Raw genomic sequence first — 27,187 nt, 5'->3', positions numbered from 1 at the left:
TGAAAACATCTCCTGAAACGGTATTCCAGAAAGAGAGAAAGAACAAGTACATAGTGCAAAAAACACAAGTTCAAAATCTCTAAGGTCAGCACAAGCTTGGTGTTTTTAGTGATAGCAAGAAAGGTTAGGCAGCCAGAGCAAATTGAGTAGGGAATACTAAATAATCTGGTCTTACTGGGAACAAAGAATCCAGATCGTGTGGGATCTTGTAAGCCATAGTAGGTATTTAGGAATTTATTCCAAATTAAATAAGGAACTATTGTAGGTTTTAAATAGAGAATATTTAGCTTTTGATTTAAAAGAATTGCCCTGATATGTTAAGACCCAACTATACAGAAGCAATTCTAAAAGCAGGGAGGCCAGTTAGGAAGTCTTTGCAGATAATCAGGGGAGATGATGGTCTCTTTGGACCAAGGAGTCAGTAGTGGATTTGGGAAGAGATGTGCATATTCTGCTACATTCTGAAGGTAGAACCAGAAATATTTTCTTATAGATTTGAGATGGTATGTTAGGCACTAAAAAGAGTCCTATTTGAGTACAAGGTTTCTAAGCCCCTGCAAATGAATGCATGGAATTACCTCAATTAGCATAAAATGACTGGAAGTAGAATCCACTTAGAGTTAGAATATCAATGTGGGGCATTAGACATGTAATTAGAAATGCCAAATAGGCATTTCTTGAATATATATGCTGGAGGTCCGCAGAGATCTGGACTGCAGATAGAAATTTCTGGGTTATTTGTATATGGATAAGGCTGATGATATTATCAAAGAAGTACACAAACATGTGAATAGTATCAAGGACTGAATACAGGGCACTTCAACATGAAGAGGTCAGGAAACAGAGGAAAATCCAGTAAATAGGTCTGAAATGTAGTAACAGGAAGAGAAACACAAGAGTGTGGTATTCTGGAAGTCAACTACAGAATGTGTATGAAGGAGAACAACGTGTTTAACCGGGCCAAATGTTGCTAATAGGTCAAACTAGGTAAGGACTGGGCTCTGAGCTGGATTTAGCAGGTGAAAGTTATTTGTCCCTCTGGCAATGCATGTTTGGTGGAATCCCATGAGTGAAACAATACTGATTTGGTTTTAAGAAAAAAAAAAAAAAAAAAAAAGAGGTTTCCCCTTCCCTTCCTGAACAATTCAAACCTGAGATCATTAGGAGGGGCTTGACAAGATAAGTGTCTACCTTGGTAGGAAGATAGTTAACATGGCTGAGATCAAGGGGGCTGATCCTGATCAGGGTGGAAGAGGTGTTACGTGGGAAAATGGTCTAGGGTACTAGAGCATGTGTAGAGATTTGAGTACATCCTTGGGAAATAGCACCCAGCACTGAGTGTCAGCCTAAGGGTGGAATGAGGAATACATTTATATGTTTAACAGCCGAGGGTAGGTGTTAAAGCCAAAGGGCATGAGGAGGACACATATTCAGGGGAGGAACAATGATGGTTAGGAGAGATAAGACATACACAAGGGGACTTCTAAAAACATATTTTAAGATACATAGGAACCACGTTTCACACCATTAGGAAAAGGAGTAACAAATAAACCTAGAATAAACCCTGGTATTAGACTGAAATTGGAGGTATTAGTGTGAACTCAGTTTTCAACAGCAACAAATATATAGAGAAATAAACAGGCATAAAAAGGTGCGCGTGCGCGCACACACACTCTCTCTCTCTCTCTCTCTAGAAAAAGAAAAGCTAATAGAGCCTAAAACCAGCAGAAGGGAAATAATAAGGATTAGAACAGAAATAAAGGATATAGAAAAAGAAAAAAACAGATCAACAAAACTAAAAGCTGGTTCTCTGAATTAACAAAATTGATAAACCCCTAGCCAGACTTACCAAAAAGAAACTAGAAAGGACCTAAATAAAATCATGAATGAAAGAGGAGAGATCACAACCACCACCACAGAAATACAAACAATTATGAGAAAATATGAAAAATTATATGCCAACAACCTGGGTAATCTGGAAGAAACGGACAAATTACTAAAAACACACAAACTATTAAAGCTGAAGCAGGAAGAAATAGAAAATTTGAACAGACCCATAACCACAAAGAAGTTGAACCAGTAATCAAAAATCCCCCAACAAACAAAAGTCCAGGGCCATCTTGCCTCCCAGGGGGATTTCTACCAGACATTTAAAGAAAGTTAATACCTATTCTTTTCAAATTGTTCCAAAAAAAAAAAAAAATAGAAAAGTAAGGAAAACTTCCAAACTCTGTCTACAAGGTCATTGTTACCCTGATTCCAGAAACCAAACCACTGAAAAAGAGAATTACAGGCCAATATCTCTGATGAACATGAATGCAAAAATTCTTAACAAGATACTAGCAAATTGATTCCAACAGTACCTTAAAGGAATTATTCCCATAATCCAGTGAGATTCATTCCTGGGCTGAAAGTATGGTTCAATATTTGCAAATCAAGAGAGGATTAAGAGCCATATGATCCTCTCAATAGATGCAGAAAAAGCATTTGACAAAATTCAGCATCCATTCTTGATTTAAAACACTCAAAGAATTAAGGATAAATGGAACATACTTCAATATCATAAAGTCCCTATGTAAAAAATCCACAGCTAATATCATCCTCAATGGGGAAAAACTGAAAGCTTTTCCTCTATGGTCAGGAACAAGACAGGAATGTCCACTCTCACCATTACTATTTAATACAGTACTGGAAGTCTTACCTTCAGCAGTCAGACAAGAAGAACAAGTAAAAGTCATCCAAATTGTCAATGAAGAAGTTGAAATTCCACTATTTGCAGATGACATGGTACTCTACCTAGGAAATCTGAAAGACTCCACCAAAAAATTGCTATAACTGACACATGAACTCAGTAGAGTCATAGGATATTAAATCAATGTAAAGAAATCTGTTACATTTCTATACACCAACAGAGAATCAACATAAAAAGAAATCAATGAATCGATCCCATTTTCAACTGCACCAAAAACCATAAGCTACTAGGTATCTTCTGAAAGAAATTGAAGATGATACATAGAAATGGAAAAATATTTCATGCTCATGGACTGGAAGCACAAATATTGTTAAAATGTCTATACTCGCCAAGGCAATCTACACACCTAATGTAATCCCCATCAAAGAGCCACCAGCATTTTTCACAGAGGTAGAACAAACAATCCTAAAATTTTTGTGGAAAAAAGATTCCAGATATTCAAAACAATCTGAAAAAGAAAAGTAAAGCTGGAGGCACAATTCTGGACTTTAAACTATATGAAGACATAATCAAGACAGTACGGTACTCACACAAGAACAGACACGTAGATCAGTGGAACAGAATAGAGAACCCAGAAATGGACTAACAGTTATATGATCAATAAACAAAGCAGGAAAGAATATCCAATGGAAAAAAGTTTCTTCAACAAATGGTGTTGGGAAAAGACAGCAACATGCAGTTAAAACTGGACCATTTTCTTACACCATACACAAAAATAAACTCAAAATGGATGAAACACCTAAATGTGAGGCAGGAATCGATTAAAATACTAGTGGAAAATACAGGCAGCAACCTTTTGACCTCAGTCATAGCAAATTCTTACTAGACTTGTGTGGGAGGTCAGGGAAACAAAGGCAAAAATCAACCATTTTTATCAAGATAAAAAGCTTCTGTGCAACAAAGGAAACAATTAACAAAACTAAAGGCAACCTACAGAATGGAAGAAGATATTTGCAAATGACATATGTGAGAAAGGATTATTAGCCAAATATATAAAGAACATTTCCAACTCAACAATCCAAAAAATAATAATAATAATAATCCATTAAGAAATGGGCAGAAGACACGATTAGACACATCTCCAAGATAATATCCAGATGTCTAAGAGACACAGGAAAGATGGTCAACATCACTCATCATCAGAAAAATACAAATCAAAACCATGATGAGATACCTTCTCACACCTGTCAGAATGGTTAGAATTAACACAAGAAACAAGAGGTGTTGGTGAAGATGTAGAGAAGGGGAACCCTCTTGTACTATTGGTGGGAATGTAAACTGGGACAGCCACTCTGGAAAACAGTATGGAGGTTCCTCAAAATATTGAAACTATAACTACTCTATAACCCAGCAAATGCATTACTAGGTATTTATTCAAAGGATATAAAAATACAGATTCAAAGGGGGCACATACAACCCCAATGATTATAGCAGCATATCAACAATAGCCAAACTACAGAAAGAGCCCAAATGTCCTTGGGATGACTAATGGATAAAGAAGATACAGTAAACACACACACACACACACACACACACACACACATACATACACATACACACACAGGAACATTACTCATCCATCAAAAAGAATGGTGTCTTACCATTTGCAATGATGTGGATGAAGCTAGTGTGTGTTACACGGAGCAAAGTACATCAGAGAAAGACAAATCCATATGATTTCACTCATGTGGAATTTAAGAAATAAAACAGATGAACAGATGGGAAGAGAAAAAAAGGAAAAAAAAAGAGGGAAGCAAACCATAAGAGACCCTTGACAACAGAGAACAAACTGAGGGATGATGGTAAGAGGTGGGCAGGGGGTTAGGCTAGATGGGTGATGGGGACTAAGGAGGACACTTGTTGTGACAAGCACTGGGTGTTATATGTAAGGGGTGAATCACTAAATTCCACACCTGAAAACAATACTACACTGTATGTTAACTAACTAGAATTTCAATAAAAAATTAAAAATTAAAAAAAAAAACAGAGTTATCACTTCCACATTGGAAGAAACTAACTTAGAGGAATGCAACTGGAAACTAACCATGAGAAACCTCACACAAGTGCAAGCTAAAAAACATCCTGTAAAACTAGTGTTATGTATTTGCAAGTGCCTGGGTTGTAAAAGTTAAAGGAAGACTGAACAACTGATCCTGACTGGAGAAAACTAGAGACATGACCACCCAGTAATGCCTTGCAGTTCTAAATTAGGTGCTTTTGTTAAAAATATCCTGGTCTGTAGGAAGGACATATTAAACTATATGGAGGTGATAGTTGCTACTTGCTACTTGCTATCAGCTACTTGCTATCAAATGGTTCTGGGGGGTGGGGGGAGTTTTCTGTATTATACCTGTAACTCGTTGATAAGTTTAAAATTCTCTCAAATAAAAATAGAAATAAAAAATGAAAAGAAGAAATTAGAAATAGTGAGTATAGAAACTTATTGAGAGAGTTTCAACCTGCATATAAAAATAAGGACAATCATCCTGGGGGTAAAGATAACAAAGCTCATTCACAATGATGTTGAAGACCAGATAGGGATGTGTGAGGTACTTTAGGAGAGATCTCTAGATTAAAAGATAAAAATTGTGAAGTCAGGAAAATAGAGTAATTAGAAATATAGAATGGGTATGAGTAATCTTATTGATGACTCTGACTTGTCAAGAAAAAATTATAATGTATTGATTTTCTAAGGTAGTTATACATAAGAGTAAGACAGTAGTAGAGAGTTCCAGGTCTACATCATGTTTCTGATTTTTTTTTTTTTGAGGTTGCCCCAATTAGAAGTTTATTCTTTTGAAATAAAACATGGTCTCCTTTCAAATTGGAAGAGATTACGTACGTATTATCAGTTATTTTACAGTGTGAGTGGAATTCCAATCGTTTTTTGTTTTTGTTTTTGTTTCAAATTTGGCTTTTATTTAGATTCTGCATATAGGTTATATCATACAGTATTTGTCTTTTTCTTTTTAATTAATTAATTATTTTTTTAATAAACATATAATGTATTTTTATCCCCAGGGGTACAGGTCTGTGAATCACTAGGTTTACACACTTCACAGCACTCACCATAGCACATACCCTCCCCAATGTCCATAACCTCACCCCCCTCTCCCAAACTCCCTCCCCCCAGCAACCCTCAGTTTGTTTTGTGAGATTAAAGAGTCACTTATGGTTTGTCTCCCTCCCAATCCCATCTTGTTTCATTCATTCTTCTCCTACCCCCTTAACCCCCCATGTTTCTGATTTTTAATCCTGGCTTCACCCATCTAGGTATGATCGGTGACAAGTTTTGTAATGAGCCTATGCTCCAATTTTTACATCAGTAAAACAGAGATAAGAATAATCTGAGTTTTTTAAGATGATATTAGTTAATTATAAGCAAAACCTTTAGGTTCTGTAACTGACATGATGTGAGCCCTCAGTGTTATCTTTACCAGAGTTGTTATTCCTACAATTTTCAAGACTAACAAAAATCCTCTTCTTGAAATTAATGAATCAATTTTAAAATATACTTAGTAGTAAAACAGTATCAGAAATTTTATAAGATCAAATTGGTTATTTTCTCTATTTATCTGCAACTCCTTAGAGAAATATGGTGCTATTTCTCTGTACAGAAATACAGCCAGTAGGTCTTGTTTGCTTAAAATGAAAACGAGCAAGCATATGAAAATAAAAAAGGATTGTTTCTTCCATCTATTTCAGTAAGCTTCTGCTGAAGAAACTGATGGAAAAAGTACTTCCTTTTTGGGATCTGAGCAGCAATCATGACAGGTGTATCTTCAAGTAAGCACAGGAATATGAAGCTCTCCAGATGTATTCTCACCAGCACATCACGAACAGTTTAAATACTGGGAAATTTGAGAGGACTACAGCCTTAATTTGAATGAACAACAGCTGAGAATTATAACAGTACATATCACATAAACATGGTGGTTGATTTTGCTTTCCATTCGTGTTGGTTTAATTTTGGAAACATATATGTATTTTACTGGTAAAATGTCTATTTCCATATATTAGCTGTTATTTCCTAAATTTATCAGTACTATTTGAAGCTGTCACCAGCATTCATTTCAGTGCACATGAAAGTTTTATTTAAATAAGAAAAATTTTCTGAATTCTTACATTTTCTGTATTTCACAAAGTATTAGTATACAATGAATATTCATATTTCAATTTTCTTTTCATATAACATCAACCATATGTAACATGCTAAATCGATATGAATTTTCTTTGAAAAAATATTTTAACCAAATGAGGAAAATGATAATTAACAGTAATTAATACAGTTCTGATTATAAAGTGAAACCTAAAAAATATGCATTAGTTTACTTTTCTACATAGATCATACGTAAAATAAATGAGCTGCATTTTCTGGAGAACGCCTTAGAACTTAGAGATTCTAATTCCAGCCATCTTGTAATAGAAGACAAACTTGCTCTCCTACCAACAACAGCAACTAAACCAGACAAAAATATATGAAATAGTAGTTTTCAGGACAGCAGACAACAGGCAATGAAAGACACTAATCCTTAACACATAGAGAACAAATGAGGTTAGTTCGACTGTTGCCCCAGTTCACAGATTTTAGAGAATTTTAAGGCAGCAAGGAAAGAAAAGAAAGGCAACAAAAAATATTTGAAGAAATAGTGATCAAAACATTTCAAATTGATGCAAACTACAACCTCATAGATCCAAAACTCTTAATGGATTCTAAACTCAAGAAATATGAAGAAAATGACACCAACATATACTGTAACCAGATTTCTCAAAATAAAATGATAAGGTCTTGAAATCAGGCAGAAAGAAAAATGCATGTTACTTACATGGAACAAATTTAAGAATATTAGCAGATTTCTCACTGGAAACAATGCAAGTGAGAAGACAGTATATTAAAATCTCTAAAGTCCTGAAAGAAAAAAATTTTCAACATATAATTTTTCCATTCAGAAAAAAATGTATTTCAAAAAAATGAAAGCAGAAATTTTTTCAAATGTAAAAAAGCTGACAGAATTTATTTCTAACAGATCTGCACTACAAAAAATCTTAAGAGAAATCCTTTACGTAGAAAAAAAATGACACCAAATGGAAATAGGAATCTTCACAAAAGAAGAGAATTCACTAGAAATGTTACCTGTAAGGTTATGGTTCTGTATGGTTAAATTTTGGTTAAATTTATCATTAAATTTTATGTTTCTTATTTATATTTCTTTTAAATATGACTATATAAACAAATGTTATGCATGCACAACATATGTAAAAATAAAATATGAAAACAAATGCACAGGGATTGAGAAAATATGAATGGAATTGTGTTTGATGTGAGATGGAAGACAAAACTTACTTTTCTTTCTATATGGATGTTTATTTGTTCAAAGCATCACTTACTGAAAGAGTATCAATTGAATAACTTTGGTAGTTTTTCAGATGTAATTTAAATTTATGAATTAGACCAGGGACAGATGATTAAGTTACTCAACTTAATAATGTTGAGTAACCTTATACAACATGTTGGTATGCTTTTCCCTTTATGTCCAATTTTATATTTCCTTACATAGGGCATATATGTTAGATTTATTCCCATGTAATATAACTTTATTTTGCTGTTGTGAAAATGTCTTATCATCTTGTGGTATTTTCTATCAGGTTGATAGTAAACATGAAACCAACTGCTACCTATACATAAATTTTTATGCCACTGTACGTATGCCATTTAATTATTTGTACCATTTTTGAGATAAATCTCTCACTCTCTAGGGTTTGCTACATAAATGATTCTATCATTGGCAATTTTCTGCTATTTCTTCCCATTTTAATACTTCATTTTACTTCTTTGCTTAACTAAATGTTAACATTTTCAGTTGAATTGTTAGTAGTTTTGATAGAGACAGAAGGCACTTTTCTTAACTTTAAAGTGAAAGGCAATTTTTTTGAAGTAAATGTTCTAGATTTGAAAGACAAAAGAAAAAATGAAGTGAATGACATTTTTTCCCCCATTAAAAATTTTCTGAGGGGCGCCTGGGTGGCTCAGTGGGTTAAAGCCTCTGCCTTCGGCTCAGGTCGTGATCTCAGGGTCCTGGGATCAAGCCCCGCAATCAGGCTCTCCGCTCAGTGGGGAGCCTGCTTCCTCCTCTCTCTCTCTGCCTACTTGTAATCTCTGTCTGTCAAATAAATAAATAAATAAAATCTTTAAAAAAATTTTTTTTCTGAGATGGATAAGCAAATATCAACATATATTTGATGCATTTTTTAAAAATCAAGAATAAATACTGAACTTTTAAACACAGTCTTCAGCATCTATGGATATAATCGTGATTTTATTTTCTCCTTAGAATTCATAGGTATCGAATGGACAGAAAGTGTTATTTTCTTCCTATGGACAAAGCCCACTCTAGATTTCCAAAATAAAAGACTGATACCCAAAATATGATAATTTTAGCTTTCTCTTATTTTGAAAATATTTAGAAAAAAATGTTGTTTCCCTAAGTTGACACAAAATGTTACATTACTTTCAGGTGTAAGACACAGTGATTAACTTCTTTATACATTACGCTATGCTCACCACAAGGGCTGCTACCATCTGTCACCAAGCAATGTTGTAACAGTATCGCTGGCTATATCCCTCTATTCCTCTGACTTACTCATTCCATAACTGGAAACCTGTATCTTTCACGTCCCTCCCCCATTTTGACCTCCCCCTTTACCCCTTTCCCATCTGGCAACCAGCAGTTTGTTAGGTCTGATTTTGCTTTTTCCTTATTCATTTATTTTCTTTTTTAGATTCCACATGAATGAAATCATGTAGTATTTGTCTTTCTCAGTCTGACATATTGTCCCCCCCTTTGTTTCACCCATTCCTCACCTACTTCCAGACGTGTTTGTGAAAATTATGTTCCATAATATTTAAACTGGTGATAGGTATTCTATATACTAAACGAAAGATATATTTATGATTTTTCACATGAATTTTTCCAAACATGTTTTTTCAGATGGCCAAGATATGCTGGAACTTTCACAATCTGGAAAAGCCACCACCATACTCTGGCACCGACGAAAGCATGCTTTGTAGAGGAAAGGACCTAAGCTTGATGTTTCTGAAGGAATCAAATTTTGGTTCCACTCTTTTATAAATCAGTAAATGAGGGCAGTTAACTTAATCACGATAGGCTGCAATTTCCTAAAGTAGTAACAAGAGAAGCAAATACACTCTGTTATTATTATAGTCGCCTCCTTACTATGGTCATTTTAGTTTATCCCTTCAAGTCTGCCTTCAAATATTCAAGCCTGCATTTTGCATTTTAAGAAATTTTCTGTTCTTCTTTCTTATAAAATCCTATGACAGACTCTTGACAGAAAGTGCTTTCACAAAAACTGACAAACTGTGTCTAAATAGAAAGTTCACAGTTACAACATGTGGCTTTGTTTGTATTTCGTTGAGCTAAGTGGGAAGATTCAACCACCCAAGGGGTTGTCTGCCTAGTCAGCAGGACTGCAGGAGCCAAAGGCAGAGAGAGGGAGGCAAGGTGTGAAGGAAGAGACACCCTGTCAATCAGAGCACTGCACTGGAGAACAAGGACCTGGGAAGAGTGACTATAGCACCGGGACAGCATGAGGAAGTCTGGCACAGGTAGGCTTCCCTGGTACTTTGTGTATTGAGAGACTCTAGGACTGTAGAGAAGTCAGGGGCATTACACCTTTTGGTTCTCTTTAAAATCCTCTGAAACTGCATACACACACACACACACACACACATTCATGTTGTTCTCATGTTTTTCTTGTCATGTTTAAAACTTAGCTACTGAATTGCATTTTCTATGTCACTATAAGCTACTGTTCCTCTAGCGGCAAAATAGCAGTTACCTGGCTTTTGTAATCTCAGAGTAAATTACTTATGAGTAAACTAATAATCACTGATACAGGAAATGTGCCCCCAAAATGTGGAGGAGCATACATTAGGACCTAACTCACATTGCTCTTGGAGGAATAAAAAGTTATTTATTTATTTATTTATTTATTTATTTATTTATTTTTTTAGTATATGAACTTGGTAAGTAGGTAAATACGGGTTTTAGAAGCCTTTAAAAGTTTTTTTTTTTTCTTCCCCATTGGTCTCCTGAATTGGCTACTGTGATTTCAGACAAGGTAACAGACCTTATTCCAATTTTCTTTAAACTTCACGCATGGAAAACGATGAATCAACACTTTCTTCCCCAAAGGAAAAAAAATGCTCATTTTTAGATTAATCAGTAGAATAAATAGTGGTGTCGACTGTCTCTCCCCTCTAAATTCCCATTCTTAAAACCAGGACGAGTATTTCATTCCTCAATGACTGTATCTATCTGGCAGTGGACATTGGCCCTTCTGGACCATGGCTTAATCACCTTAGGTTCCCATCTTTGGTCATTTGGGCAGAGGCAGAAGCAAAAGAGTTCAGCCGTAGCTCGATAAGTACGTTATAAAATCCAGCAGGCCAGGATAGCACACAGTCTCCCAAGACCAGGAATCAATTCTCATTCAGCATTTCTCCTAACCTTCCCTGCTCCAAGATCGTTAACATAAGAGACGCGGTTTTATGTTTACATGGGCTTACTTACACCTAAGTTCAAGTCATTAAAAGTAGCTGCCTAATTCTCATTAACTCAACCATTTTAATTTGCTGAGACAATATTTACTAATCCTTGGATTAATGATGCTCAATACAACATGATTACGGTTTGCTAACCAGAACTTTTATGTAATAACGGAAAACTGACATTTGCTCTTGTACCTTTTCTCTCCCCTGTACAAGAGTGTTTATTGGCAACTCAGGGAAATACCCTTCAGAACTGAAGGAGAAATAAAGACTTTCAGACAGACAAAAACAGTGAATTAATTGCCAAAGGATTTGCCCTGAAAGAAATGTTAAAGGAGACTTTCAGGCAAAATGTAGCGTAACACCGGACAGGAACAAGGTTCCTCACAAAAATATGGAAATGGAGGAAAATAAATAAAACATTCCACTAATTACAACTGTTATAAAAGAAAATGATTTAAAGCAAAAGAGTAGCAGGGTACTATGTGTTGGTAGCACATGTAAAAATAAAATAAGGGACAAAAAATGTACAAAGGATGAAAAGAACCATTGGGACTATATTATTGTTAAGGCCCTTAGCACCACATATGAAGTAGTAGAATACTATTTGAAGATAGATTTTTTTTTAAGATTTTATTTATTAATTTGACATAGAGAGACAAAGCAAAAGTGGGAACATAGCAGGGGGAGTGGGAGAGGGAGAAGCAGGCTTCCTGCTGAGTAGGGAGCCCCATGCAGGGCTCAATCCCAGGACCCGGGACCAGGACATGAGCTGAAGGCAAATGCTTAATGACAGAGCCACCCAGGCACCCCTTGAAGATAAGTACTTATTATTTAAGGATGTACACCATAAACCCTAGAAAATATTTAAAATATTTGTAAATAAATAGTATGATAAAACTGAATTTTTAAAAATCTAATTAACCAAAAATGACAGAAAAGGAAAAAGAAACAAAGAAAAGAAAAAATGGGAAACAGCTATCAGGATTGTATTTTAATCCAACCTTATCAATAATAATATTAATAATATAGTACCAATTAAAATACAGAGGTTGTCGTGTGAGATAAAAGATAAATATCCCACTGTAGACTCTCGTTAAGAAAGCACTTTAAAAATAGAGCCATGAGGGGCACCTGGGTGGCTCAGTGGGTTAAGCCTCTGCCTTTGGCTCAGGTCATGGTCCCAGGGTCTGGGATCGAGTCCCACATCGGGCTCTCTGCTCAGCAGGGAGCCTGCTTCCCCACCTCTCTCTGCCTGCCTCTCTGCCTACTTGAGCTTTCTCTCTGTCAAAAAAAAAAAAAAAAAAAAAATAGAGTCATGAATTGGTTAAAAGAAAAATGATAGAAAAAATCTAACGTGTAAATCCTTAAAAAAAAAAAAAACCTAAAACTGTTATATTAATTCAGAAAAAAAGACTTCAGAGAAAGAAATTAATCAGAACTAAAAAGGTATATTACACAGCAATAAAGGGGTCAGCTCTCCAAGAAGCCTAAAGACTCAACTCTATAGGCTAATGAGAGCTTCAAAACAAATGTAGTGAAAGTTGCTAGAACTGAAAGGAGAAATTTACCTGTCCACAACTAGAGTTGGAGACATCAACCTCTTTCTCTTTCTCTTTCTCTCTCTAATTGATGAATATGTACACCAAAACTCTCTGCCAGGAAACATTTCCTATTCTCACTTACTCAGACATAAAATCTCCTATCTTCTCTACCTTTCCAGTATCTCATCTTTACACATTTACATACTAAATGGCCCACTTTGACTTACTGGAGGAACGAACAGGTGTCTAACCTCCAAGAATCATATAAAATTGGAAAGCCACACCTGTGTATTATCATATCTGTTAAAGGTTAAAACCAGCAGATATATTAAGCAGCAATTATTAGAAAACAAGGTTATAACTTGCGGGAAAAAAGCACATTTCTCTCAATCTGTTTCATCAATTTGATCATGCAGAGTCAAGCATATGAAAACAGTACTCAGTCTTCATCATTGAACGATTGCTGGTGTCTTGGGAAAACGTCATAAAAAGTCACTAATACTAAAATTGGAAAAGCTACTTGTATTCCAGGTCACTTTGAACTGTTCTACTGACATCAGCATTGTGTTCCCATTAGAAATGTAAACCTCTTCAGTTATCTGTAATAGCACGTCCTATAAGATAAGAACATGGTCACTTTATTTTTCTTAGCTGTGTATACCAAAAGGAATGGAAGAAGTTTAGATTGACTTGTTTCACTTTAAACACTTGAGTGATGAATCATCATTTTATAAGTTTTTCTTTTTCGTTTGCTTTTGCCTTTTGGAAACAAACTAGCAACCTAACTTTCCTTATGACAATATGATTTCTTCTGGGTTAAAACAATGTGATGAATAAAGGCAACATCTCTCTCTGAACTTATCTGTCACTAAAAGATTCCAAAGAAAATCTTGACAAATGAAATTTTTAAGAAGTCCTACAACATTTTGGGGATCTTTAGAGTAGTTTACTTCTGAAAAAGAAATATACACAGTCTACACAGAGATTGGTAAAGAGAATAGTTTATCTCTGAAAGCAGAAGTATGGAATGGACAGGAGAGTTCATAAAAACCAAGTTTATTGCTAACCTGGATAGCAGACTGACAATGTCTTATCACGAGGCGACCGAAGCTAGAACAGTTTCCCTGTATCAGAAAGAGAGCAGGGCAGCCAAGGCAATAAAAAACCAGGCAGATGACAGAGAACTCTGACTCTTACTTAAAAAAATAAATAAATAAGTAAATAAAGCCATCTGTGATTTCCCCTCTCTCTCTCCATATACCTTACTTCATTCTCCAATTCTCTCCTGGTTGATTCAAACTCTGAGCTCCAACTCTTCTATTTATACACAGTATCATTATATATTATATATTAATATATATATCATTATATATTAACTTTCCAGCACTCAGATTGAAATTAACACTCCCTACCTGCTCCTGCCCTCATTCAGGTCTCATTGAAAACTTCATAGTCAGTGGTTACACACTTCAGATAAAACACTTAGGATAATGTCACACTTGACTATGTGTCAAAATGTTCTTTTTAAAATTCTTCAAAGATTCTCTTTATTTATTTAAGAGAGTAAGCAAGAGAAAGAGAAATGGGGCAGGGGCAGCAGCAGGGGGAGAAGGAGAAGCAGACTCCCTACTGAGCAGGGAAGCCTACATGAGGCTTGACCCCCCGGGACACTGGGATCATGACCTGAGCCAAAGGCATGTTTAAAGCCATGTTTAACTGACTGAGCCACCCAGGTGCCCCCGTTCTTTTTAAAATTTAAACTCTTTAAAGTCTGGGGTTCTTTCATTTGTGTATTGTTCTGGAACAATACCTAGCATACAGTAAGTACTTACTAATATCTGTAGAAGACACTGAACATGTAGTCAAACAAGGAAGGGGGTCTGTTGCTTGGAAACAGGTATTCTGAGACAGAATACAGGATGTTGGGAGTACAAAACAGGTACCAACTACCTTGATTTCATTGCAAAATGGAGCGGTTGGCATTTATGATATTTAGAGTTCTGAAGTTTTAAGTCTTTATGTGTTTCCTTATACACCCATTTAATTATGCACCTGGTAATTTGAATTTACAAATCAAAAAAAAGTCATAATTTTTAAAAGTAAAATATAAAAATACAAAATCAATATATAGAATAAAAATACTTGGCACTTTACATTTATAACACAAATACTATTTTATGTTAAAATTAAGTTGAATTTTATTCCATTCAATAAACTTTCTTTCACTCAGAAAAGTGTCCTAGCTACAAAATAACTTGTAACTACTTCACCTACATCTGCGATGATGTCTAATTTTATGAGCAAAATCATAGCGCTACTTAAATATTATTTCCATAGAGTCAAGTAATGTTTAAACTTAATGATATCATTTTTTATATATCGTGATATAGGAAAGGTTTAAATTTCACATTATTATTACCATGATATGGTTCTCAATCTCTTTATTATATAATGTTTAAAATCCATAAGATTTCTTAAAATAACAGGCTGGAGTTCCCATGCCTCAAGTTTTACATTATAAAGTTTACCTAACATATTGTATTTTTAACTACCAGTGTCATAGATCTTATCTAAGCCTCAAGAGATATTATCCACACATTACCACATTTGTGTTCATAAAACAGAAAATGTCTATCTTGACTGAACATGCTTCACTGAACACTGGCGAGTAAGAAAGCCAATGTGAGAAGGTAGGTAGAAACTTTTGTGTTGTCTTGTTATAATCTGGTAAAATGTGGCTATCCAGAAACTTCAGTCAATAGAAAGCTTCCCTTGCAGTAACAAAGGTTTTCTTTTGGTATTTTATACCTAAATATTAATACCTTCAATTGTTTTAGAAGCTTTTTCAGAACATTATGACCCTTGGGAAAATATGGAGATGGGTCCGATATTGTAATATTCTGGTCTTCTTGCCTTTTGTTTTCTGGCTCTTCAATTTAAATTGTTCAATATCTATTTTAAATTTTTAAATTTCTGGCTGCACATTCCACTCAATACAACTATTCTGTCATGTTTAGTGAAATGCTTATCCTCCCTCATTTTATTTATTTTTAATTTTTATTATTTTAAAACTATCATTTCCAGTGGTAGTGATAGTTGCAAAACTACAACACCAACTTTTTCATTTAGAAATTACTCTAAATAATTAATAAGAGACTGCCTGCTAGAAGTAACTTTTTTTTTAATAAAAAAAGGACTAGTCCTAATAATAATGACAATAATAACACATACTATCAGTAGGTGCTCTTCTAAGTACTTTCTATGTTTTTCACAATTTCAGCTTCATAAAAACCCTATGAGTTATGTACTATTATCAGCTCCATTTCACCTGTATGGAAACTGAGGCATGAAGAAGTTAATGACATAAGCGTGAGATCACCCAGCTGTGGACCCATATTCTATCCTCATTGAAATTTAAGATATAAAAGGTTGACAGCCATATAGGAAGCTTTCTTCTAATACTGAAACATTTCCCCAAGTTATGTTTTATGGATCATCTCAATTTTACAAACATTGCTTATTTCTCATCTAGAACTATATTTGTCTAGGCATTACAAGTGTTTTGTTGGGTCTATGTGATGGCTGATTGTATGCCTTGACTTGGCGTAGACTATGGCTCAGCTGTTTGGTCAAATATTAGTCTATATGTTGCTGTGAAGGTAGTTTGTCTAAGTGATTAACATTTACAATCCAGTTACATTTAAGAGGACTACTCCCCATAATGTGAATGGGCCTCATCCAATCAGTTGAAGGATCTCGAGAGGAAAAATTGCTATTTCCTGGAAAAAAAAAAAAAAGGAATTCTGTCTAACAGAAATCTCTGAGTTTCTAGCTACTGATCTGCCCTACAAATTTCAGATGTACAACCCTCATAATCTTGCCCAAAATCTCTCTTTGAAAAACCCTAACCTGGAAGCCTTCCTTGTACATACATATAATCAACCTTCAATCCTTGTTGAGTAAATATTATCTTTAAGAACAATTTTAGAGTTAAAGCAATATACCATGAAGATGTACTGTGACTATTACTATATTTGTACTTAGAAATTCTGTAAAGTATCAAAATGAAGATTCCTCATTTTTTTTTAATTTTTTATTTTTTAAAAGCACTTTGTATTTATCTCTCACCCAACATGGGGCTTGAACTCACAACTCTGAGATCAAAAATCACATGCTCTACCCACTGAGCCAGTCAGGAACCCCTCATTCCTCATTTTTAAATCTTAAGTTTGGATTTACTAGTATAGTTTTTTAACACAGCTAGAAACATCATCTGATTAAATATTAGAAATAATAATACACTAAGAAAATTAATCTAATTGTGAAATCTATTTTCTTTGATACAAGTTAATTTGAACGATTTTATTTCTTCCTCATTTATTTCCTCTGCATGTGATTATTTATAGAAATTACAAGAAAAGGAAGCCAGGATGGCAGCCCACAAATTGGGTTCCAGACTTTGTCTTCTCATTCTTCTTTTATTCTCATCATTATTTTCACTAGGAGGTAAGTTTGACTTCTCTTTCTGGCTTGATTATCCTTTTCCCTTTATAAAAGTAGCATTTGTGTGAGAGTGGAAAGTTTTATTACTGAACAAAATCTAGGATGGAAAAGATAAGCATAGCTGACCATATTGGTCCCCTAATAAAGTTTTATTAGGTCTACAGCCTCTGCCTGTTAAAATAATGGAGCTACCCTTAACAGGGAGCATTCCAAATTTTCATGCCCTCACTTTTTTATTTTTCTGACCATGAAGGGAGATTTTAAATCTAGTACGGAAAAACTTTAATTCTTTCTTAATAATGTGAGCCTACTCAGTGTGCATCAGTTTCAGGGGACACTGGCATTAGTGTTCTCATAGGGTGGAGGATTCTCTACTTTACATAATTGAGCTATCCAAAAACACACAAGCAGCGGTATTGTTATACACATACATGGTATGTATTTTAAGCCATTAAATGTGTTGTAGATAAAATAGAGGAAAAAAAAAAAACCTTAAACATACCACCACTGGGGTGCCTGGGTGGCTCAGTAGGTTAAAGCCTCTGCCTTCGGTTCAGGTCATGATCTCAGGGTCCTGGGATGGAGCCCCACATCAGGCTCTCTGCTCAGCAGGGAGCCTGCTTCCCCCTCTCGCTGCCTGCCTCTCTGCCTACTTGTGATCTCTGTCAAATAAATAAAATCTTTAAAAAAATAAATAAATAAACATACTGCCACTGTCCTAATAGCCAGTAACTTTAATTTTTTTTTAATTTTTATTTTTTATAAACATATATAGAAATGAAATCTAGCCAGTAACTTTAAACTAATTTATTGGCTCATGATTTCAAATAAATACTGCATATGGAGAACAAACACAAAAATGTCTTGACATGTTACAAAGGTATAGCAAAAGGGTTTATAATGGAAAAAAAAAAGAAGTTTCTGTATACTTGTTAAGAAGAGTTTAAAGGAAATCATGATCCTACATGACTGCTAGAAAAAAAAAATAGAAAAGTTCAGGTGCCTCTGAAGATGTGGATAGTTGCACCCGAAGTCTGAAACAGGCATGTGTAGGTCTTGGACGGAAGTACAGGAATGCAGGTTGCAAAGGGAGTTTGTGGGGAAATCTGCAGTTCCCACCACAAAGGCAGATTGGAAGCTAGAGGGTAGGTCCCAGAAGCTCCCACATTTGCCACATGGGAATTTGTGAAGTAAACTGCACAGCTGCCAAACGGATGAGACCTCGAGGAAATCGCTCGCGACCTCCCAGTGGTTACTGTCTTACTTCTGCTTTGTGAATCCCGAGGAAATTCCTATCACTGGGCATTTCTAACTAACAACTATACAGAAAACGTGCCCAGGGAGGGATGGAAGTAGTGATCATGGTGCCAACTTGACCATGGGTAGCCGGCTACAAAGAATCTAGCTGTCTGTTTTTCGCTTGTTTTTTATTTATTTATTTTTTTTTTGCATGTTGCAATAATTCTAGGAGCACCAGAGTTATGAAACGTCTAACACAAAATACAAAACCTGAATAATTACACCAAACAGCCTCAGAGGTAAGGCTAATTGGGAAATCACAATTAAAGTCCCTATGGAGGAGTTTTTTGTTTTGTTTTGTTTTACCATAAGAATTAAATGAGGCTGAAACCAAGAGAAGCAGATACGAAAATCAGGTTATACTAGAAGGAAAGGAAAAGGGTAGGATTCGTGTCTCACAGGACTTGATTGGAAATTGTGCTCTGCAACCAGATAAATTTGTTAGACCCCTGCGGCACATTCCTCTCCTTGTTTTATCTGGTAAATGTGGATTTCTGGTACTTGCAACAAAAGGTACATTGACTAAGGAAATGTCCTGGCTAAATTATGTTCATTTTCTATCATGCAATTAAAATCACTGTTCTGTTTGTTAAAGGAACTGATAAATCAGCATAAACTGTAAATGGACAAACCATAGAGACAAACTATACAGATTAACATCCCAACTCTGCCACTTAGCAGAGTGACTCTGGGAGAGTCATCTACTTACCTTATCTACCTCTGCCTAAGTTTCTCACTTATCAATTGAGGACACCATTATTGGAGGGTATTAAGAGGCTCCAATGATTCATTATTAGCACAGTTTTTCTAAGAGTGCCTGGTGAGCTGTAAATGATTTTTGAGCTAATATAGATTCAGATATGAGCCATGAACTCATTTTTTTTAATTCCATCTCTGAATACACGGGAGACCTGGATTCTTATCACAAGTATTCCAGAAAAGTCAATCAAAACAAAATAATGAACAGTGGAGGACCTCATAGTCACTATCTATAATTTTTCTTTGCCATGTTGCTGTGCCTTTCAAGTGTGACGTGTACATCACTTAGAAACAAACAGGCCACTGAAAGAGACCTCAGCCAATGAGCATGCTCCCCTCCTTGAATCACTATGGACCACCAGTGCTACATGTTATCAAACAGCAAAACTGATCTCAACATTAGAAAGCTGGGTACTTAAAAGATTTTAGAGATAATAAAATAGATTTTGTGGACTCCTGTATTTCATAATAGATCACTCTTTTATAATGTTATTTCTCACGAAGCTCTAGATTCTAACTGAATACCATCTGTAAACTCTTAAATGTGCTAATTAACACTAAAAACTTAGTACAGATAAAATTATGAACTATAAATCAACATTTGTTAATATGTTCTTGATTCAATGCACATGCACACATTCAGTAAATGGTATAATTAAGACCTAATGTTTTGCTAGTTTATCAAAGGTTTTTTTTAAATTATTATTTTTCAAATGTTTTATATAAGATATCTGGTTCTCGCAGTGGAAGGATCCACTCTTCTATCTCACTTATTATTGGAACTGGAATAATTTACTTTCTTTTTCTCTCTCCTTTTTTCTTCTTGATCTGTAAGACTGCCAAAGAGATAAACTTAACTTTTCCCAAGTATTTGTAAACTTGCCAATGTATTCTAATAAAATACTTTTCACCTTATAGGTTGATCCTATCTTGTTAGTTGATTTGCTTTTAAGTACATTACTGATACATTATTTTTTGTGTAATGTTTGAACATTTTCTGTTATTCTTTTACTTTATTACTATTCTTCATGTTTGAGTTTATATTATGATATTATACTGGCTTTCTCCATTTGCTTCAAATTCAGATTTTTAATTCTTATGCTTTTTATCTTTTTTTTTTTTTTTAATTTGGCCCCTGTAAAGACCACAAAGATTTTTTTTCTCCTTTAGAAATCTAACCTGAGGATTTCTCATTTTTAGTGATCTGGTTTCTATTTGATATCCCAGAATGCACAGAGCAGGTGCTTCTACCCTGCATTGCCAGCACAATGTGGAGTACTAAAGAGACTATTAAGAAATTAGGGGCTTAACCTTTGTTCATTTACCAAAATTATTCCATTCATATTCAATCTCTTAATTCTCTCACCTTCTTTACTTCTGTCTCAAATAGAATGAACCTTTTGTACCTCTTATGTATATTAAGAATGTGAGCTTAATGCACATTCAATTTTTTGCATTTTTTAATATAGTTGATGCAATGCATTAATATCAGGTGTACAACATAGGGATTCAACAAGTTTACACACTACTGTATGGTCACCACAAGTGTAGCGTCCATCTGACCCTGTATATCACTATCACCATACTATTGAGTATATTCTTTATGCTGGGCCTTTTATTCTCGTGGCTTAGCCCTTCCAAAACATTAACTTATTTTCTCTAAAAAAAAAATCTCCATGTATTTATTATGGGCCTATGGGTATGTTAGCATATTAAGTTAAGAAAAACAGAAATATCTGTACTTCCTGGATTCAGACTGGGGGGAAGAAAACTAAGATAAACAAATTGCTACAATTTGAGATACATTCTGCAACAGAAGAAGCTTTAAGTAACTTTCAGCTTCAGGAGGGGAAAAAAAGACAGCTGTGGTCTCTATGCTGCAGGGGAATTTACTGAGGTGGGAGGTAAAATGGATAGGGAAGCCTTCACAAGAAGGCACTGCCTTCGTTGATCTGTAAATGATGAGTGCAATTCTAGCGGACAGATAAAAGGAGCTCTCTCTGAGAAAAGGCCACTATATGCAAACAATATGAAAGAAACCAGGGAAAGATGTATAAACTGCAGTTGGAGACTTAGAAGTTAGATCAAGGATGGTCTAAAAGCCACATCTTGGGGATGGAATCTGTCCAGTGATATGTTCCCATCAGTTTGTAAGACACTATTCTGTGTACATCTTTGTCTTTCCAACTTGAATTTCAGTTAGATCAGGTTAGTAGCATGAAATAGGCTATAATTTGAGCAGTTATAACAGTGAAATTGGCAAACACTACAGACCAGAGCTTTTTATCCCAGAGATCTAGTTGTTAAACATTTACTAGCACACTAATGACTTTATCTAAAATGTAATGAGGAATCACTAAAAGACTTTAAATTAGGGTGCTGATATCTGGTTTGCTATTGTAACAATTTGCCACACACTTGGTAGTTTGAAACAACATTCATAATCATACAGTTCCAGAAGTCAGAAATCCAAAATGGGTTTCAGTCAGCTAAAATCAAGGTACCAGCAGGTCTGCTTTCCTTTTGGAGGTTCTAGGAAAACACTGGTCTCCTTGCCTTTTCTACATTCTAGAGGCTGACCACATCCCTTGACGCATGTCCCCTTTTTAAAATTCAAAACCATCAAGGTCTGGAAGAACCTTTCTTACATCACATCACTCTGACATTCTAGTCTGCTTCCCTGCTCCACTTTGATTACTTTGGACCTGTGTGGATAATCCAGATTCACCTCCCGTATCAAGGTCTACTGACTAGCAAACTTAATTGCAGGTGCAAACCTCACTCCCTTTTTCCATGTAACATATTTATAGGCTCTGGAGATCTGGGGAACCATTCACACCTACTGCTACATTCCATAGTTTGTTCTGCAAGTGGTTTGGAAGACGGGCTAGATGCTAGTAAGAAGCGTAGGACAATACCTCAGGGAGATAAGATGAGAGCTTGAATGAAGTTAGTGGAAGTTAGAATAAAAATGGTGAGGGTAATTGATGACTTCTTTGTTGGACATAATGCAATAGGGGAAATAAAAGAACCCAAAGCTTTAACATAATGCAAAATTGTATCAACAATGAGTGATATTGTTTCCATTTCCATTACAAATAAAAGTTATCAAATAGAATTTATATTTTGGTAAAATTGCCTATTTTGTATTAGATTGCAAACCAAAACAGTACTGTAATAGAAGCTGTGTGCAATTTATCAAGTCCTAGCAAATACAATGCAGTTACCTTGACTCTTCAGATTTTTCTTCTCTTTCCTCTTGTTCTATAACATTCTGTCCACAGCTTTGAAATAAGTAACGATGGATTGGAGAAACGAATATTGTTTACTTCTTTATACATTTATATTCTAAATACCACTCTCGAAGAATTCACAGCAACTTTAAGTGGTTCCTAGAGGGGGCATACATGTTTTGCTTCTCCAACACATTAGCACAAACTACCTATGAAACAGTTACAGAAATGAAATATTTGCCACTAATATAAGAATGCACAATTACATTTATTCCTAAAATAGTAAGATAAAGTAACTTAAGTCAGGGAAAAGAAGAACTTGTGTCTGGCTCTTGCCATTTAACTGAGGGAAAGACTGATTAGGTATTGTCTATTGCTTAGAAGCTTAGATGAGTTAAAAACAAAAACAACAACAAAAAAAACTTTTGATTTAAAAAAACGCCAGTTGTAGTATTCCTAAATCTTTTAAAAGTGACTAAAAAGGACTAAGATGCCAGCACAAAGTAGAAGTCCAAAAAATTAACATAAAGCAAAAGAAGTCTTTCTCAAAAATCTTTAAAGCTCCAGAACTACGCACTGTTATAATACCATATATTTATATTTATGGACCTTGAAATTTGGCCAGGGAACACTAATCCAAGTCACTGTGATATGTACAAGTGTCACACGTTTCCCAAATTTTCTCTCTGCTGCCACTCTTGATCCTCCCTTAAACCACATACATGCAAAATCATTATTGGTAAAATCAAAATACCATCGTAATTCTCCTGCATGAAACTCTGTAGGGGCTTCCCGTTTCACTGGGAACAAAATTCCTAACCCTTGCTCTCCAGGGATTATCATGGCTAACACCCATTTAGACGGTGGACTCCAAATCTGCTTGGAACATGCTACCCCAGATCTTTGTCTCTTACCTCTGAAGAAAGTCTCTCCCTAACCACCTTATCTAAAGTAATCCCCCTTCCCATCCTGTCAAGTTATCACCTCATAATATTCATGGATCTTAAATCTCTTCAACCTATTAGATTAAATCTATTACTCTTTATCTATATTTACATTGCCTTATTTTTGTTTTACTTCCTCCTCCTCCCCCATTAAAATGTAAGTGTTGTGACTGCAAATTGTTTGTGTTTTTGTTCATTACTCTATCTTGGTGAGCCCTCACCAAATATTTTTGTATGATTTAATGCATGGATTACCTCTAATTGCAATGTATACAATCTTACGTAATTATCAATTCATAGGATTCATATTGCCTGATGATTTAGAACGGACACCATCTCACACATCCACCTCCCTTAAAATTTCACATGAATGAGACTCCCATTCACAGTTCAGGCAAGAAATACATAAAGCATGGTTTTGCTCATTTAGTTCTCTTTCTCCACAGCATCTTAACCTTCAGCAAATTCTGTTGGCTTTGTTTTCAGACTTCCCCTATACCTCTAGTACCTTAATCCAAGGAGCATCAACTCTTATATAGACTACCATAAAGAAAAAATAGTAATTTTAGCTTTGTGAAGTTTGAGAGGGCATTTGCATATATATATCACATAGGAAGAGAGTTATGTTAAAACAGGCTTAGTGGAAAGCATATTAAAATATAAAATTTGGAGGTTTTATTCTGACAGGTGTAAGGTGATTTTTCATTATGGTTTTGATCTGCATTTTACTGATGGTAAGTGATGTTGAGCATCTTTTCATTTGTCTGTTGGCCATCTTTTTTATTTTTTTTTTTTTTTTGGAAAAATGTCTATTCATCTCTTTTCATTTTTTAAATGGATTGTTTAGTTTTCTGGTGCTGAGTTGTATAAGAATGAAAAAGACAAGAAATAATAATAAGTGTTGGCATGGATATGGAGAAAAAGGAATGCATTTGCACTGTTGAAGGAAATATTGATGAAACCTATGGAAAACAGTATGAAGGTTACTCACAAAGTTAAACGTAGGAATACCATGTGATCTAGTAATTCCATTGCTGAGTATTTCCCCAAAGGAAGTGAAAATACTAATTCAAAAAGAGATATGCACCTCTATGTTTACTGCAGCATTATTTATAATAGCCAAGATACAGAGATTATCCAATTGTCCACCAACAGATGAATAAATAAAGATGATGTGTGTGTGTCCATGCATACATACACGTGTGTGGTGGAATATTACTCAGCCATAAAAAATGAATTCTTCCCATTTGCGACAAGATGGATGGATCTAAATAATACACTGCTAAGTGAAGTAAGTCAAAGAAAGACAAATAGCATGTGATTTCACTTATATGTGGAATCGAATAAACAAAACAAATGAATAAAGAAACAAACAAAAAAAACAGACTTTTAAATACAAAGAACTGGTAGTTATCAGAGGGGATGGCAAAATAGATAAAGGGGACTAAGAGGAACAAATTTCTACTTATAAAATAGTGAGTCATAGGGATGAAAAGTACAGCATAAGGAATACAGTCTATAATGTTGTAATAATGTTTGGTCATAGATGGTGACTACACTTCTCATGGTGAGCACTGAGCAATGTTAGAACTGTCCAATCATTATATTGTACAACTGAAAGTTATATAATATTGTGTGTTAATTATATTTCAATAAAAGAATTGAAATTTTTCAGCATATACATGGTGTTAAAGCCATTTAAGAGATTTAGTTCAGATTGGATGAAATGCTACTACACTTGGAATTTGAAAAGGGGAGGAAGTCCCAGGAAAAGAGATTAAGAAGTCAGAGTCAATAAGATTTATGGAACACCAATAAAATGTATTCACCTAGAACCAAAATTAGCAAGAGTTTCAAGAAGGAGCGACTAATCAACTATATTACATACACTGACAGACCAATTAAGAGGAGGGCTGAGAGTTGAACATTGGATTCAGTAACTCTGACAAAAATAATTTCAGTTTAGTGATCAGAATCAAAGCTTGGATAGAGTGAATTCAATAGCTTAGTCACCTTGCATAACTGACAATTTACATCAACTGAACAGCAACTCCTCATTTCCCAATTCCTTCAGGCCCTGGCAATCACCATTCTATCTCTTCATGGTCCTGATTTCAATTTTTCTGAATCTATATCCTGAACAAGTTCTAAAGATCTGTTGCATAAAATAGTATCTACAGTTAACAATAGTACATTTGCACTTAAAAGACTGTTAAGAGAGTAGGTCCCATGTTAAGGGTTAACAAGCAAACAAAAACAAAATTAAAGGGCCATAAAGAAAGATATGATGGATAGGTGTAGTACTTTGATGGTGCTAACAGTTTCACCAGTATGTGCATATGTCCAAAATCATCAAATTGTATACATTAAATATATACAGGCTTTATCAAATATATCTCAGTAAAGTGAGGGGTAGGGAAGAACATTATAGGAGAGAAAACTTAGCAGGTTATCTAGAAAAATATTAAAACACCTTTGCCATAAATGAGGTTATATTTACTCTGCTTTCCTCATTTTTCACAATGAATGGAGAATAATTTTAATCCGCTTTTGAGTAAGGGGTGAAGGGTTTGGAATTTTTACCTTTGCCCTTTTTTAAAATGTAAAAGCCGTTAGATAACTATAGAACATCCATTCCCATTCTTTGAAAGTTCTTTAAAGTGTTGTCAATCCTGAATTCATCAGATAATACTAATGTATGTAAACAAGATTGTATATCTCACACTCCTATTTAAAAGTAAGATTTGTTTGAACATTCAAAAATGCCGTTACCAGGAATTATTTGATATTTCTTTCTTCTTTAGTATAACAAGAAGCTAACTGTTGTTAGCTGAATTCTCATTCACCCTCTACTCCATATTTAGTGGGGGGGGGGGGAATTTTTCCCTAGATTTTTTTTAACTTTTGGAAATTATAGCCCTTAGTCCTGTAACTACTAAGACGTGTCCTTCTGCAGTGCCTTGGTAGCACCATCAGTTAAATGTCTGATTCTTGATTTTGGCTCAGATCCTGATCTCAGGTTTGTGGGACTAAGCCCCACACTGGGCTCCCAACTCAGTATGGAGTCTGCTTGAGATTCTCTTCCCCTCTTCCTCTGCCCCTCCCCCACGTGCTTTCTCTTGCTCTCTAAAATGGAAAAATTAGATTTTGGAAAAAAGATGTGTCTTTCCTCTCTACCAAACAAAAACAACAACAACAACCTCACAAATTTTTTGACAGATTTATTCTTAAGAACTATTTTTTAAGAGTAAATCTATTTTGGGGCACCTGGGTGGGCTCTCTGCTTGGCGGAGAGCCTTCTCCCTACCCCCCACTGCCTGCCTCTCTGCTCATTTGTGATCTCTGTCAAATAAATAAATAAAATCTTTTTTTAAAAAAAGAGTAAATCTATTTCAATAATAAACTCATCTTGCATGTTATTGAATCAGAACTAGAATTTAAGTGACTGAAAAACAGGAAATGATTGTTTGATCTTACCAAGAAAAGCTCAACGTTAAGTAACTTATGATTAGTATTTATCCAAAGATTTTCCCTTCCTCCTGTAGGTCACAGGATGACCTGGATTAGACCTGATGTCTTAT

At 35.0% G+C, this 27,187-nt stretch overlaps 1 pseudogene across 1 annotated transcript in view; it reads left to right on the top strand.

Annotated features, from left to right (window-relative positions):
- Positions 1-10,275: 10,275 nt before the first annotated feature.
- Positions 10,276-27,187, top strand: part of LOC309844628 (protein FRG1 pseudogene) — a 34,307-nt pseudogene continuing 17,395 nt past the window's right edge. The window contains exons 1-3 of the transcript XR_014316540.1: positions 10,276-10,379; positions 15,493-15,558; positions 17,275-17,374. The product of XR_014316540.1 is annotated as a protein FRG1 pseudogene (transcript). The remainder of the gene's footprint in view (positions 10,380-15,492; positions 15,559-17,274; positions 17,375-27,187) is intronic.

The sequence above is a fragment of the Mustela nivalis genome (genome assembly GCF_964662115.1).
Source record: "Mustela nivalis genome assembly, chromosome: 12".
NCBI lineage: Eukaryota > Metazoa > Chordata > Mammalia > Carnivora > Mustelidae > Mustela > Mustela nivalis.
Note: the sequence above shows the minus strand (reverse complement) of the source record. Positions and strands in the feature narration are given on the sequence as shown.